At 42.9% G+C, this 16,247-nt stretch overlaps 1 protein-coding gene across 16 annotated transcripts in view; it reads left to right on the top strand.

Moving 5' to 3' along the window:
* Positions 1 to 16,247, top strand: part of ZMAT3 (zinc finger matrin-type 3) — a 122,204-nt gene that overhangs the window by 37,592 nt on the left and 68,365 nt on the right. For 14 of the 16 annotated variants that reach the window (XM_012472267.3, XM_064366810.1, XM_012472264.3 and 11 more), the window contains one exon: positions 1,549 to 1,687. The exons of 1 other annotated variant lie outside the window; for it this stretch is intronic. The gene's annotated coding sequence lies outside the window, so the exon portion shown is untranslated. Of the gene's footprint in view, positions 1 to 1,548; positions 1,688 to 11,365; positions 11,517 to 16,247 lie in introns of all 16 variants that reach the window. One more of the 16 variants, XM_064366814.1, reaches the window with a different exon arrangement.

Genomic DNA, 16,247 nt, shown 5'->3' with positions numbered 1-16,247 from the left:
CTAGTCTGGGCAACAAAGTGAGATCCTGTTTCCTTTTTTTTTTTTTTTTTTTTTGAGACGGAGTCTTGCTCTGTTGCCAGGCTGGAGCACTGGAGCACAGTGGCGCAGTCTGGGCTCACTGCAACCTCTGCCTCTGGGGTTCAAGCGATTCTTCCGCCTCCCAAGTAGCTGGGACTACAGGTGCCTGCCAAACGCCCGGCTCATTTTTGTATTTTTAGTAGAGACGGGGTTTCACCATGTTGACCGGGCTGCTCTCGATCTCTTGACCTCGTGATCCACCCGCCTCGGCCTCCCAAAGTGCTGGGATTACAGGCGTGAGCCAGCGCGCCCGGCCATGACCCTGTTTCTTAAGAAAAGAAAAAAGGAATACTTCATTCTCCCTTCTAATTCTCCATTTACGTGTATGTTAACATCATGAATTCCTACGTAGGAAAAACTCTAGACTGGCACTGGGGAGGCTGAATTCTAATGGCTGCTGCTGTAAATAGCGGTCTGACCTTAGTCCACACACTAGGCCGCCCAGGGCCTCGTTCTGGCTTTATACATTCACGCCTTGGGTTTAGGGAGCCTTGGGTTTAGGTGTGATTCTGTTTTTGTTTTCCTTTCCATCTCTAAGATGCAGCTTCCCCCATGCCATTTACTTTGCAGGACTTTACTTATTCTCCAGATTTGAGGGTAAAGCAAACCTAGAAAACAATCCCTGAAAAGGCAGAAAACAGCTGAAGAGTTGTTGGTGAAGCGGGAAAGGTTAACTCGTGGCCTTCTTAGGTCCATCTGCTCTGCTAAAAGGTAGAATAGTTTCAGGTGTATCTCTCATCCTCCCCAAATTAAAAACTGGTTAGATTGATTCTGAACATGTGTTTCTGTTTCTCAAAGGATACAATAGCCATGATTGGGAAAGATAAGTTGATAATCGATAGTTTATCGCAGGAAAATGCAAAGCTCAGGTGAGATAAAAGGACGTGGAAAGTACAGTGAAGTGCCGCAGGCGTGTTTAAACATTCAGAACGCCGCGGGAGACGGCGAATATACTGACTCCTCGTTGAGACGTTGTGGGCCGTGACCATCTTCTTACATCACTTGTGGAAACTGGAGTGCTGTCATATGAAGCAATTAGTAAATTTCTAGAGTCGTTTAGGGAAATTGGCTTTATTTTCTCATAAATAGGATGTTAGACATAATGAACAAATTATTTGGATAATCTCAAAAAGAAAGAATTTCACCTTTAAAAGTGAGGCAACTTAATTTCATTTGGAGATAGCAGCAAGGAACCACTGAATCTTATTAAGAAAATTAAAGAGTTATGTGTCAGGTTGAGAATCTGTCACTGCTGACCCCTTCCCAGGAGCTTGTATTATGGGGAACAATATTCAACCATTTAGTTACGCTTTCTTTTCAGTTTTCTTCTTGGGGGCTTCTATAATCTATAACTATTTAAAAGCATTTATATAGCACCAATTGTTCCCCACTGTCTCAAGGGCCCCTTTTTAAAAGCATGAAAAATTTTAAGAAGATGCCTACTTACAGTAATTATATTTTTGTATTTAGTAATCGGGAGAAGACGCGATACATAAAAATTGCCGTGAAGTTCGCCCGCTTTTAATGGAGTGTGATTAACTGTACCTAGCATCTTGGCCCGTTTGAAACGTAGTGCATGTATCATCTGGAGACGGTCTTCAGACTACAGGTAATTTTAGCGTGCTAAAGGTTTGGGTGATCTCTCTTATTATCTCCACAGGGCCCAAGGTTCAAAGGTAGGTACCTGACTGCTCTAGAATAATGACACTCAGCCAGATCGCGGAAGGGAAGGCCTGAGATACAGGCAGTTGAGCTTTCGCTCCTGTAGTTAGCGGTGAAAACAGAGTATATGGAAGGTGTGTTTCTTCCCCTTCAAATATTATCCTGCCACCTCCTCACCATCTTTCAATACTCCTCTAGGAACAGGGGTTCCTGCACTTAGTAGTTTCATGCCCAGTGAACACTGACAAAACCAAACAAAACCACATAAATGCTGTGGAGGGGGATGGGGTAATTGTGTGACTGAGAACATCAAACGCGACATCCGCCACTCACTGCTGTCGTCGTGTTATGAAAGAAGGCACGTGCAAATAGGAGGAACACAAGTCCCAGCATAAACGGTCATGTGTAAGCTGAATACATTTAATAGAAAATTGAATGCATTGTTCTTTTTCTTGTTTTCTGGCAGACTGGTGAAAATATATGGACTGGTGATTGGGAATCACTACTTAGAAGATAAAAATATGGCGTTCATTTCTAATCACTTACAATTTTGTTGAATATTTTTATATTTTTCTATCTAGAACTTATGTTTAAATCTTTTTTAAAAGTTTCAAATAAAACCGTGGTTTCCTCCACGGTGAAGAAAGCTTCAAACTGAGATATAACATGCGATGTTTGTTTCTTTGCTTCTGTTCTATTATCTTCCTCTGGTTATATCTTGACATAAAAATGCTTTGCCTCATCTCCCAAAACTATTGGAAGTGGCTTATGGCATATTATAGTAAAGTTAAATAAACAGAAGATGGAATTAAAATTTAAAAAAAGGAAATAAAGCAAAAAATACTAGGATAAAAAACATGATGGGATTCCTATATAGATCTTGGAAGCAAGTTTCATATTTGAATCTACGATCCATAACAGCCAGAAAAAAGGGAAGATGATGGATAAATTATCTACTACCATGTAACAAATTACTGCAAAACTTAGCTGGTTCAAGCAACAAACATTGATTCAGAGGATCAGGAACCTAGGAGTGACTTAGCTGGGTGGTTCTGGCTCAGAATTTTTCATGAGGCTCCAGTTAAGATATCAACAAGGGCTGTGGTTATTTGCAGGCTTGATGCGCTGAAGGATCCACTTCCAGGATAACTCATCACGTGGCCGTCGGCTGGGACTCCTGTCCTCGGCCCCCTGCTGGGCTGGCTGTCGGTAGGATACACCAGGTCCTTACCATGCCTCTGAACAGGGCTGCCTGGGTGTCCGTGTAACGTGGCAGCTGGACTTACCCAGAGTGAGTGACTTAAGAAAGACGGAGAGGAAGCTATATTGCCTTTTAGGATGTAGTCTAGGAAATGACACACTAACATTTCCATAGTATTCTTTTGGTCACACAGACCATCTCTGGCACATTGTAGAAATCAGTTAAACATGAATGTGAATCTGAGGAGGCGAGGATCATCGGGGGCCATCTTGGCAGGATACCCACCACAGAGATCAAGTTGTAAGATGCAGTGCTCATAGCTTAGGAAACAAACTGGTCTCCTGGGAAAGGGAAAGTTGTCTTTTTTTCTGGACTGAGGTAGGAAAGACATTCATTTCTTTGAACTGCATAAAGGGGACATTATATGAAATTGTATGCAGTGCTCTCAACACGATACCAAAGATAGCTCCAGTAGTGAGTGATATGTGTTTCATGTTACTCCCTTAATGTAAATTGATGGTATAAAAATGAAATATCACCCAGTGAAAGCACGACGAAAATCTGTGCAGTCAATCAAAATTGAAAGTGTTCAGGTATCCTAGTATGATTCAAGAATAATCTTTAGAGAAACGGAAGTGATGCTTCTCAGATTGGGGTAATTTTTGCCCTGGGATTAGTGTGCTGGAGGTAATTAAAACCAAAGAATTCACAAGTCTCATTTTTCTGAAATCTATGTTAAGATTTTAGAGGAAAGCTGTGGATTTGTGTGTGCGTGTGTGTGTGGTGGGGGGACAGCCTCACTCCATCGCCCAGACTGGAATGCAGTGGTACAATCTCTGCTCACTGCAGCCTTCACCTCCCTGGACTCGGGTGATCCTCCCATGTCAGCCTCCCGAGTAGCTGGGACCACAGGTGCATGCCACCACCCCTGGCCAACTTTTGTATTTTTTTGTAGAGATGAGGTTTCACCATGTGGCCTAGGCTGGTCTTGAACTCCTGGGCTGAAGTGATCTACCTTCTTTGGCGACCCAAAGTGCCAGGATTTCAGGCGTGAGCCACCATGCCCGGCTGGATGATTTTTTTTCTTACATTTGTCATATAAACCCACGAGCGAAGCAGCAGCTATTGTTTGCTTTTGTACTTTGTATTTATTCAACGTTTGTATGTTTTTATATTGTTACAAACCAAGAAGCACTAAGAAATTTTGACTTTTATGTCATTGGTTTGTTTACCACCCTGCACCGTACACAGTTGGGTGCATTATTGCTGTGACCCAGTTTCCTCCTCACTGTCCACTCCCTCCAAAGCAGTGCCTGTACCAGACTGTGCAGTTTCTCCTTATCCATAGAGGCTTACATTGTCATTATTTTGAAGAATGAGGTTGCCTCTTCTGAAATTGTTTGTGTATTTACTTATAATTTTGATTATAGAAAGCATTGGGTTCTCACAAATCCGTATAACCTACTAACATAATTTCTATGACCAAATCTTTCGTTTATGTATTTATGAAGCTCTGCTTAATTTTACTTCCTGTGCCAGTGAGTTTTCTCGTAATACAAATATACCTGAAGTTCCATTTTAAGAGCTATTGTAATGCTTCTTTTTGTCATCTTAAAATAGTACACATTTTAAATTACATCTTCAATTAAGGCCACCCATTGACGGTCTTAATTATATGAACATTTTATACATTCATAAATAAAAATTTTGGCACATAAGCTTAAAACCCATGAATCTATAAAATGCTCATCATAAAATAAGTGAAATGATCAAAGGTCGTGAGCAAGTGGAAGTGTCCCCGAAGACTTCCTCATTAAGCCTCCCAGAAGAAGAGTTAGCATTACTCCAGCTGCAGCAGAGTGAGCCGTGGGAGGCGGCGGTCCGTGAAGAAATGGAGAGCGCACTCAGGTTCTAGGTGTGGGTGGTAGCGTGTTCACGCCAGAATCGTAGTGGCTTAGTGCAATGGCTTATTCTCACCTGCCTGGTTGATTATAGATTATAGATCCCATGGACTCTGCGGGGCAGCTCCCTTCCAAACAGACCCTCGGGTGTCGAGTCTGCTTTCACGTTGTGACTCATCGCAAAACACAGCTTTCGTATTTGGAAGGCTACGTGCTGGCTGTTAAATGCTTAGACTTGGAGATGGCTTACGTATTTCCTTTCCCAGCTCAGAACACTTACATGCGTTGATGTCGCTGCACGTGTGTAAAGAAATGTGGACGAGCAGCAGATGCGCCCTCCGTGGATGTTTCTCAAAGCATGAGTCTTACTGAGGATGGACAAAACGGCTTAAACCTTACCGTGATTTACGGGGACAAACGCTGAGTAACTATATAAAAGAACCCTCTCTTCCCGTGGCTTTTAAAAACCACCCCACAAATTAAGAAAGAAAGTCACTAAAAATTTGCAATCTGAAAAAGAAAACCCATACAATAATTTAAACAAAAAATAATATAATTAGAGCCACCTTTAAAATCTGTTTTGGAATCCTTTTGGGTAATGAAGCTACTGACGAGGAGGAGATCTGATAAAGATTTGGAACTGCAGAGTTGGCCAAAACAGGTTTTGCCTCAAAACTTGGTATTCGAACTGAAACAATTGACTTTTTTGAACTCTACTATTGAAGGACACATTTTCATATGCTTAAAAGCGTATTCAAGTATGTTACATTGAAGACAAATATTGATCTAGTTTTTCATTGATTTTTGTTTACTACTGTTTGCAATGAGAATATTTGTGAAATTATGTTTATTTGCAAAGTACAAACAAAAATATTTCAATAAGATACATGTTGTTAGCTAACAGAGTCGTAACTTAAAAAAATAATAATAAACAGGGCCGAATCAATCACATGTAAGCCTCTGGGAGGGCTTATCTCTTCAGTTAGTGAACACTGCTTCCGCTACGTGTTTAGACTAGTCAAATGCAATGGCGAGGAGCAGGGAAGTAGAAACAGGGGTTCCCTCCATAGCTGTGAGTGGACGGTTGATGTGGCTCACTACCCTGGGACCCGCCTGCCTTCTTTGGGAACGTCTCATCTCAAAACCACTTCTCTTTGCGTGGTATGTTTAAAAGGATGGTGCATGATGAATTGTGAATGTTTTCACTGAAAACAATAGCATTGTTTCAATAAAAAGTGAAGTTTGAGCATTGGGTGCAGAACGTTGATCTTGAAGACTGTAAACTATTTAAATGTGAAAAAAAATTAGGGCTTCCATGGTGAAATGCCACTTTCTTCACTGAAAATGTTTCTGGACAGGTAATCCCAAGACTGACCCCAGAGCAGGGAACCTATCAGTCTTCCTATGTCATTAGTGACTTGTTCTCACAGAATGTCTGGCAGTAACTTGAAATTTCTTCTTGCTTTTTATCTTTGTAGCTGCATTCTAAGTGTCTTTCCTTATTTCTCTTCATAGCTTACAATGTAGTAAAAACAGGCAAGCATACATACGTATAAACGTCTTGTCATCTCTGTTCACTTTTTTTTTTTTGAGATGGAGTCTCGCTCTGTCACCAGGCTGGAGTACAATGGCACGATCTTGGCTCACTGTGAACTCCGCCTCCCGGGTTCAAGTGATTCTCCTGCCTCAGCCTCCCGAGTAGCTGGGACTATAGGTGCCCGCCACCACACCCAGCTAAGTTTTTTGTGTTTTAGTAGAGACAGGGTTTCACCACGTTGGCCAGGATGCTTTTGATCTCCTTACCTTGTGATCCGTCCGCCTCTGCCTCCCAAAGTGCTGGCATTACAGGCATGAGCCACCGTGCCTGGCCTGTTCACATATTTTTGAGATTCTGGAATTTCCAAAAATCGTTACTCCAAGAAGGAAGAGAAAATTGACAAGAAGCTGAAACTGATACTTGGTAGTAGCTTGCTTCAATCTGATGTTGTCAAATTGATACATTCATTGCAATAGCATCTTATTCGTTTACCATAAAACATGCTTTTTTTACTCATTTATTCCCTGGCAGTAACTAATTTAAACTATTGCTTCTATATTGAAGCATATAAAGTAGATTGTGAGAGCCCTAATAGGGAATTTCTGTTCTGGAGCTGCCCATTGCATTGGAGAGCTGTACCCCCAGACCCTTCAGAGGCACCCATTTCTCTCTATTAAGAGCTGGCATTGTCACCTCCTGTTCCCAGTATGGGAAGACACAGGCGACACAGGCTCCCTCAGGATCTGTTCCTGGCTGCGAGGCTGATAACTAAGTCTCAGTATAGCCCGTGCAGTAATAAGCTGGAAAGAGATAGACCATGGGCTGGGCATGGTGACACACGCCTGTAATCCCAGCACTTTGGGAGGCCGAGGTGGGTGGATCACGAGGTCAGGAGTTCGAGACCAGGCTGGCCAAGATGGTGAAACCCCGTCTCTACTAAAATACAAAAATTAGCCGGGCATGGTGGCAGGTGCCTGTAATCCCTGCTACTTGGGAGGCTGAGGCAGGGAATTGCTTGAACCCAGGAGGCGGAGGTTGCAGTGAGCCAAGATTGCGCCATTGTACTCCAGCCTGGGCGACAGAACAAGACTTAGTCAGAGTTCATGTCCCAGAGAAGCTGAAAGAATTAGTCTAGCTGCACTGAAAGGAGCTAGGGAAGGTTCCTGGCCCAGGTCTGCAGCTGGAGACTGGATGAAGAAGCAGGTATTGACTTGGGGCCACTCTCTCGGAATATGAGATTTAATATCCTGACAAGGACCGCAGACGATGGTGCAGACTCACTGCTAGGGAGGTTCTTAGAAGCTTGGAAAATATAGTCAGCTATTTTTATTATATTCAATATGAAATCTAGCCTGAAACCATAGTGTTCATTCTAAATGGTAATAATTACTGTTCCTCTGCTTTATTGAGCTACAGCTCCCTTTTGAGACACAGTGATGGGTATTTTACTTACATGTTTTATCTAATTTCAGCATCTTTTCTGTTCATTTTTATTATTATGCTTCTTTTACAGATAAGGAACTTAAAGCTTAGAGAGATTAAATTACTAATATTAGTGCGCTCCATGTCCAGATGTCATGGAATTCTCTTCAAGGTGCCATTACCAAAATTAATTGTCTGAAACTGTCCCATCCCTTTTCACTTGAATCGAAATTCTGATTCTGATTCCTAGGAGAGGCTGCTGATTGGACGTATCTTGGATCACGTCCTCCTTGGCGAGGAGAGGGTGACACCCTGACTGACAGTCATTTCATACTCTGTGTCCCAGGGTAGAAATAGTTCTCTAAGGGCAAATTAGCGTGCTGTTCCAAAATGATTGCAGAGGCCGAGAATGAGCACGAACAACCAGTACCTGCTATTGGGTCACATTCCCAGCAGCGTCAGGAAGTGGAGGTAGAGAAACTTGGTGGTAGGAATTAGTTTAGTTTGATTTCAGCGTCTCACTCCCTGCTTCTGAAGAGGTTATATTTATCTGAGTTCCGCATATCCACGAGCTTCAACAATTCAAACTCTTTTTTCTTAAGTGAACAGGATGCCATCTGTCTCTATAAAATTGTGCACACACATGTGCATGTGTGCGTGTTGTGTACTGAGGTAGAGAAGACAGACAGGTTGAGTGTGCCGCTTGAGAGCTATGAAAATGGAGAGTAACCCAGCGCGGTGGCTCACGCCTGTCTTCCCAGCACTTCGGGAGGCTGAGGCAGGCGGATCACTTGAGGTCAAGAGGTCAAGATCAGCCTGGCCAACATGGTGAAACCCCATCTCTGCTAAAAATACAAACATTAGCTGGGCATGGTGGCACATGCCTGTCATCCCAGCTACTCAGGAGGCAGAGGTAGGAGAGTCGCTTGAACCCAGGAGACAGAGCTTGCAGTGATCCGAGAGCATACCACTGCACTCCAGCCTTGACAGAGCAAGACTCAGTCTCAACAAAAGAAAGAAAAAGAGAATGGAGGCGAATGGGAAGATTTGTGCTTTCTTAGAAGTAGGCACGAAAGTAAGCCAGTCACCAACAATGCTTGGAGGTGGTTGGTGAAATGGAAGGAAACCTTCGAAGTGTCATAGTTTTAAAAACCTGAGCCAAGTTCATTGAGTTGTATGATTTGCTTGATAATAGGCCTTTCCTATTAGAGCAAGGGTACATATTCAAATGGCTTCCAGGGCCGAGCAGATAAGTTAATAGGTAAATGCCGATGACACTCTCCCTCAGTACAGGGCATGCACTAAGGGCTGGTGGGCACTGTGGGCGACTGCTTGAGGGCTGTGAGGGCAGCCGCTGTGATTTACCCACGCCTCCCTGTGGAGACCAGAAACCCCGAGGGCAGGAAGGGGAAGCTCCAGTCTGGTGCCTTAGGCCGCCTGGCCATTCTGACACACTCAGCAGCTGTCACTGAGGTCTGGCTGATTATTGCAGTGTGGACTGCAGGCCTCGTGTTGCTATTAATGACCAAACCAACACCTATGTTATTCTCATGTTCTAGGCCCTGCTTTCAACACTTGCTGTAAATTAATTTAATCCCAGAACAATCCTATGGTTAGTATACCAGTATTATCCCCACTTAGCAGATGGGGAACTGAGGCATGGAGCGAGGTGAAGTAACTGTCTGAGGTCCCGTGGCCAGTGAGAGGCATGGCTAGAATTCACATCCAAGTTCACATCCAGAGTCCATGCGCCGAAGGCTTAGGTGACCACTTGATTGTCAAGAGAGTCGGGGTTCGTTTCACGTGAAATCTAACACTTCAAAAAATGTGAGTGACTCAACAAAATAAGCCCATGTACTGAATTTAATACCAGTTAGAACTTCTCACTGGGCTTTAATATAAACAGAGGACCTGCAGCAGTAAGCAGAAAATAAGATGCAAATTAGTAGTGTAGGAAAGTCACAATAATCGGTGCAGGCAGAGATTTGGGAGGCTCCCAGATGCCAGTGCGTGGAAGCTTGTCAGGCACAGTTGGTGCCTACGTCTGGGTTTCTAAACACCGTTCTTCAGTGAAGAGACCAGGGCTCTGTGGACACGTGGCGGATTCCAGGACCGTGGGGAAGTAGGAGGAGAAGCACAGAACATCTTGTGGTGCCAGAAAATAAGAAAGTGCTTACATAATAACGGGAATATATCAGAGGGCACGAGACACCATTTTAAGGACTTTCCATTGGCCAAATCTAGGACCATTTGTGCAACAATTAAATGGTGACAATAATGAGCTATAGCCCATAGAATAAAGTAAATACACGTGAGTCCATGCCAATATAAATGAAAAACTGAATATATGAATAAACGGGGGAGAAGGGAAAGGTCTTTCTTACAGTTGAATTCTAACTAATACAAGTAGAATAATAATGGAAAATGGATTATTACCATTTGGCAGACGCCACAGTGACAATTATTTCAGGCAAGCATCATCCATGGATGCTAAAATCAGTGAAAGAATGATGATCTTATAAACAGAATATTCACAAAGTATTAAAGTATCTCCCCACAAGACACTTATTAATACAAAGATAGAACGACTTGGCTGGGCGCGGTGGCTCACACCTACAAGCCCAGCACTTTGGGCTTGTATGTATGTATACACATGAGTAATTTTAATCTTTTCTTGGTTTCTACTTTTTTTTTAGGAAGGGTCTTACTCTGTCACCCAGGCTGGAGTGCAGCAGTGCGATCATGGCTCACTGCAGCCTCGACTTCCTGGGCTCTAGCCATGCTCCCACCTCAGCCCCTGAGTAGCTGAGACTACAGACGCCACCACCACACCTGGCTAATTTTTGTATTTTTTGTTGAGGTTTTGCCATGTTGCCCAGGCTAGTCTCGAACTCCTGAGCTTAAGCAATCCACCAGCCTTGGCCTCTCAAAGTACTGGGATTATGGGCATATGCCACCATGCCCAGCCTGGTTTCTAACCCTTTATTGATTATACATATGCCAAAGATTTTTTTCAGCTATGGTTTTTTATTCTCTTTGTGTTGTCTTTATTTTGTAGAGTGACATTTATCTATATTTATGACTTTATCTTTATAATATTACATACCCTATGCACAGCAAGACCTTATTAAATATATAAATTGCCTTAATAAGGTAAATATTGGGGGGTGATTCTAAAAACTGAGGCTTTCAGACCTTCAGTATATTTGGGAACATTAATGGTTGACAGAGTTTGCAATATATGATTGTAATAAAAATATAAAGAAATCCAAGAAACAGACTTTTTCAAATCACCCCAGACTCCTGATAAAGTGCCTTTCTAGACAAACACTTATCCTTGAGATATATTCATTTTGTTCTTTTCGTTTTTGTTTACCTTATAGTCTCTGATGATTTCTTTGAAAATAAATTGCTACATAATAGTATTTTGAGTGATTGCCCTAAGCCAATAAAACCAAGTTGCCTGTTTGCCTCAGTACATTCATACTGTTTAGAATAGGATGTGCTCATTTGCCCACTTATTCTCCAGAAAACATAACAGTCATTTGTTTCATTCATCTTCAGCTGACTTTAGAAAGATCTTAAATTACTAAAGTTGCAATTTTGCCTGGTGGGTCTTCTACTAAATGGAAACTGAAACGAAAATGAAATTAAACTATAGAAACAATGAAATAAGCTTGAAGAGAAGCTGACCAAGATACATACGTTAGGACGTGTAAGTGTTTTTCTAAAACTTTTAATCTTTCGTGACTATACTGAATGTTTATTAAAGTTTATGTACAATTTTCCATTTATCATTTGAAAGTCCTTAGTATGAAGGCAATTCCTCCCATGTGATGCCAACAGCAGGCTTAGGGTGAAATTTGATTTTTCTTGTGATACAAACTTCCTTCTCCATTTCTAAAGTAGTTTTAATGTTTCTCCAGTGCCTGACGCACCTGGATACATTGGTAAATCCAGTTATTTGCTTTCCACAGGATGCTGAGAAATTGCAAAAGGGTGGTCTTCCTACTCACCACCAATCTTTGGAACTGGGGTTGTCTTTTCTGTCAGGGAGCCTTATTAACAGTCCATGTTGACTGCCTGAATTACTAATACCCAGCATAGCCTCTGACTAGGGGATTGCTGGGTCAAATTTCTGCCTGTAGGTCTTTAAGGAATCGCTACACTGTCTTGCACAATGCTTGTACTAATTTGTACTCCCACCAACAGTGTAAAAGAAGCATTCCTTTTTCTCCACAACCTCACCAGCATCTTCTTCGAGGATTCTTATAGTGGGAGGTCTGACATTTAATCCTGAATCCATCTTGAGTTAACTTTTGCGTATGGTGATAGATAGGAGTCCAGTTTCATTCCTCTGAATATGGTTAGCCAGGTATCCCAGCACCGTTTATCAAATGGGGAGTCCTTTTCCCATTGCTTATTTTTGTCAAGTTTGCCAAAGATCAGCTGACTGTAGGTGTGTGGCTTTATTCCAGGTTCGCTCTTCTATTCCATTGGTCTATGTGTCTGTTTATTGTACCAGTACCATGCTGTTTTGCTTACTGTGGCATTGTGATATAGTTTGAGGTTGGATAATGTGATGCCTCCAGCTTTTTTCATTTTACTTAGGATTGCTTTGGTTATTTGGGCTCTTTTTTGATTCCATATGAATTTTAAAATAGTTTGTTTTTTCTTTTCTTTTCTTTTTTGAGACAGAGTCTCACTCTGTAGCCCAGGCTGGAGTGCAGTGGTGCAATCTCGGCTCTTCAATCTCTGCCTCTTGGGTCCCGGTTCAAGCAATTTTCCTACCTCAGCCTCCCAAGGTTTTTTTTCTAATTCTGTAAAAAAATGGTGTTTGGAGTTTGATAGGAATAATGTTGAATCTATAGATTGCTTTGGACAGTACAGCCATTTTAACAATATTGATTCTTTCAATCCATGAGCATGGAATATTTTTCAATTAGTTTGAGTCATCTATAATTTATTTCAGCAGTGTTTTGTAGTTCTCCTTGTAGAGATCTTTGACCTTCTTGGGTGATGTATTCCTCTTCATTTTCTTTTTGCTATTGTAAATGAAATTGTGTTCTTCTTGATTTGACTCTCAGCTTGAACATTACTGGTATATATAAATGCTATTAATTGTTGTACACTGATTTTGTATCCTGAAACTTCACCGAGGTCGTTTATCAGTTCCAGGAGCCTTTTGGTGAAATCTTAAGGTTTTCTATGTATAGAATCATCTCATTAAAGAAAAGAGCTAAGTCAGCCACTTCTTTTTTTATTTGGGTGCCTTTTCTTTCTTTCTCTTGCCTGTCTTCTCTGGCTAGAACTTCCTATTTATCTTCTTAATTAACACACAAGCACCAAGAGCTTAGGAATTTGCCTTGACCTCTACTGTATCCGCAGCATCTCAAACAGTACCTGACACGTAGCAAGCTTCCGTTGAACCTGTTGAATGAATGAATGCATGAATGAGGTGATAGATTCCCCTAAAGTAATGGCAACTTTTTTGGACACAATCAGCCTTTCTCTATTCATTGTGTTTCTAGATGAAACTTCAGCTGCGGTGGCCTCGGTTACCTGTGACTGTTCCCGAGCCCATGTTTTGAAGCAGAGACAGGGTGGGATTGCCTTGCTGGAAAAGAAAGATTAACTTGCCAGTAAAGGCCAGAGTCATAACAAACCGTAAATAGTTCTATCAACTTCAAGTGCACTCTTTTTGCAAATGCAACTTGTAAGTCACCTTGGCATTAAGGAACATCAGCACTGGTGTGTGGCTCTAGGACTCTGTCAGGCGTGACTGCCATCCTTCAATAGCTTGGAAAATACTAAAGGACACCAGTGCCATTTTGTAGATTTTTAAAGCAGCTCACATTTAAACTTGAAGAAATCCTACATTTCTATCTTATATATAAAGAGATTCATACAATTTTATATTTGGATATGACCTCAGATATTGTCTAATCCAAAGAAAATAACATGAAATATGACAATAAAGAAGATGATACCCATGGCTGTTGATTTATCCAAACTCACTTAGGAAAAGAGCAGCATAATGAGTACATCTGCCTGCGTTCCTAGCACCTCGTTCAGTTCTTCCTTCCAGCCCTCAGATGTCATTTACTATAGCAGCCCCCAGCGGACCAACTGAAGCAGCTGGTACTTCACAGCAAGACCTCCTTCCCCGAGCCTGTCCCTCCGACCAGAGATGATGGATTCAGGCATGGACATCTGACCTAGTCTTATTCAAGCAAATTCTGTTTCAAGGTTGTTAAGTTTGGAATAGAATGCTAGAGACTGGGGAGTTTCCAATATTGGCCGAATAGGAACAGCTCCAGAGTGCAGCTCCCAGCAAGATTGACGCAGAAGGCAGGTGATCTCCACATTTCCAACTGAGGTACCTGGTTCATCTCACTGGGACGGGTTAGACAGTGGGTGCAGCCAAGGAGGGCCAGCCGAAGCAAGGTGGGGCATTGCCTCACCTGGGAAGCGCAAGGGGCTGGGGAACTCCCTCTCCTAGCCAGGGGAACCCATTAGGGACCATCCCCTGCACTCCCGCCCAGATACTGTGCTTTTTCCACCGTCTTCACAACCCGCAGACCAGGAGGTTCCCTCCGGTGCCTGCACCACCGGGGCCCTGGGTTTCCAGCACAAACTGGGCGGCCATTTGGGAAGACACTGAGCTGGCTGCAGCAGTGTTTTTTAATACCCCAGAGGCACCTGGAACACCAGTGAGACAGAACTGTTAACTCCCCTGCAAAGGGGGCTGAAGCCAGGGAGCCAAGTGGTCTGGCCCAGTGAGTCTCAGCCCCATGCAGACCAGCAAGCTAAGATCCACTGGAGTGAAATTCTTGCAGCCAGCACAGCAGTCTGAGCTCGACCTGGGACGTTTGAGCTTCATGGGGGGAGGGGCATCCGCCATTGCTGAGGCTCCGGTAGGCCATTTAAACTGTAGCAGGAGCGGCCGCGGGAAACGGATCTCTCGGACACCGAATACAGGGGGAAGGAGGGTTTATTTGGCTGGGAGCAAGGTGGCATAGTTGCCTAACAGCCAAGCTCCCCTAACAAAGGAAGGTTCCGTCTTTATACAGGCTTATACTTTAGATGTTACATGTGGAAGAATCTTAGGTTTATAGCTTAACGTATGAAAAGGGTCTCAGTTTATAGTGTCAGGAATTATGTATGACAAGGTTTCAGTTTACAGTCTTAGGAATGAAAAGGGGAAGTTGATCTGAGATGCCTGGGTCTCCCTCTTCAAAACCTCACCTGTGTAAACAAAGTGGGCAGGAAGTTTACACAGCAACTGGGTAGAGCCCATGGCAGCTCAGCATGGCCTCTATAGGCAGACTGTCAGTAGACTCCCTTCTTACTGGGCAGGGCATCTCTGAAAAAAGGCAGCAGCCCATCAGGGACTTATAAATAAAACCCCCACCTTCTGGTGTCAGAGCACCTGGGAAAAGGGGTGGTTGTGGGCACAGCTTCAGCAGACTTAAACGTCCCTGCCTGGCACTCTGAAGAGAGCAGAGGATCTCCCAGCAGAGTGTTTGAGCTCTGATAAGGGACAGACTGCCTCCTCCAGTGGTTCCCTGATCCCCATGTACTTGACTGGGAGACACCTCCCAGCAGGGGCTGGTAGACACCTAATACAGGAGAGCTCTGGCTGGCCTCTGGTGGGTACCCCTCTGGGACGAAGCTACCAGAGAAAGGAACAGGCAGCAATCTTTGCTGTTCTGCAGCCCCCGCTGGTGATTCCCAGGCAAGCAGGGTCTGGAGTGGATCTCCAGCAAACTCCAGCAGACCTGCAGCAGGCAGGCCTGACTGTTAGAAGGAAAACTGACAAACAGAAAGAAATAGTTTCAACATCAACAGAAAGGACAGCCACTCAGAGACCCCATCCAAAGGTCACCAACTTCAAAGACCAAAGGTAGATAATTTCATGAAGATGGGAAGAAACCAGTGCAAAAAGGCTGAAATTCCAAACACCAGAACGTCTCTTCTCTTCCAAGGGATCACAACTCCTCGCCAGCAAGAGAACAAAACTGGATAAAGAATGGTTTGATGAATTGACAGAAGCAAGCTTCAGAAGGTAGATAATAACAAATTTCTCTGAGCTAAAGGAACATGTTTTAACCCAATGCGAGGAGGCTAAGAACCTCAAGAAAAGGTTAGACGAAATGTTAACTAGAATAACCAGTTTAGAGAAGAATATAAATGACCTGATGGAGCTGAAAAACAAAGCACAAAAACTTTGTGAAGCATCCACAAGTTTCAATACCTGAATCAATGAAGCGGAAGAAAGGATATCAGAGATTGAAGATCAACTCAATGAAATAAAGTGAGAAGACAAGATTAGAGCAAAAGAGTGAAAAGAAATCCAACAAATACAGGGTTATGTGAAAAGACCAAATCTACATTTGATCAGTGTACCTGAAAGTAACAGGGAGAATGAAACCAAGTTGGAAAA

This window comes from Aotus nancymaae, unplaced genomic scaffold (genome assembly GCF_030222135.1).
Source record: "Aotus nancymaae isolate 86718 unplaced genomic scaffold, 86718_ANA_hifiasm-v0.15.2.pri h1tg000067l, whole genome shotgun sequence".
Classification (NCBI taxonomy): domain Eukaryota; kingdom Metazoa; phylum Chordata; class Mammalia; order Primates; family Aotidae; genus Aotus; species Aotus nancymaae.
This window is presented reverse-complemented; position numbering and strand designations above follow the sequence as displayed.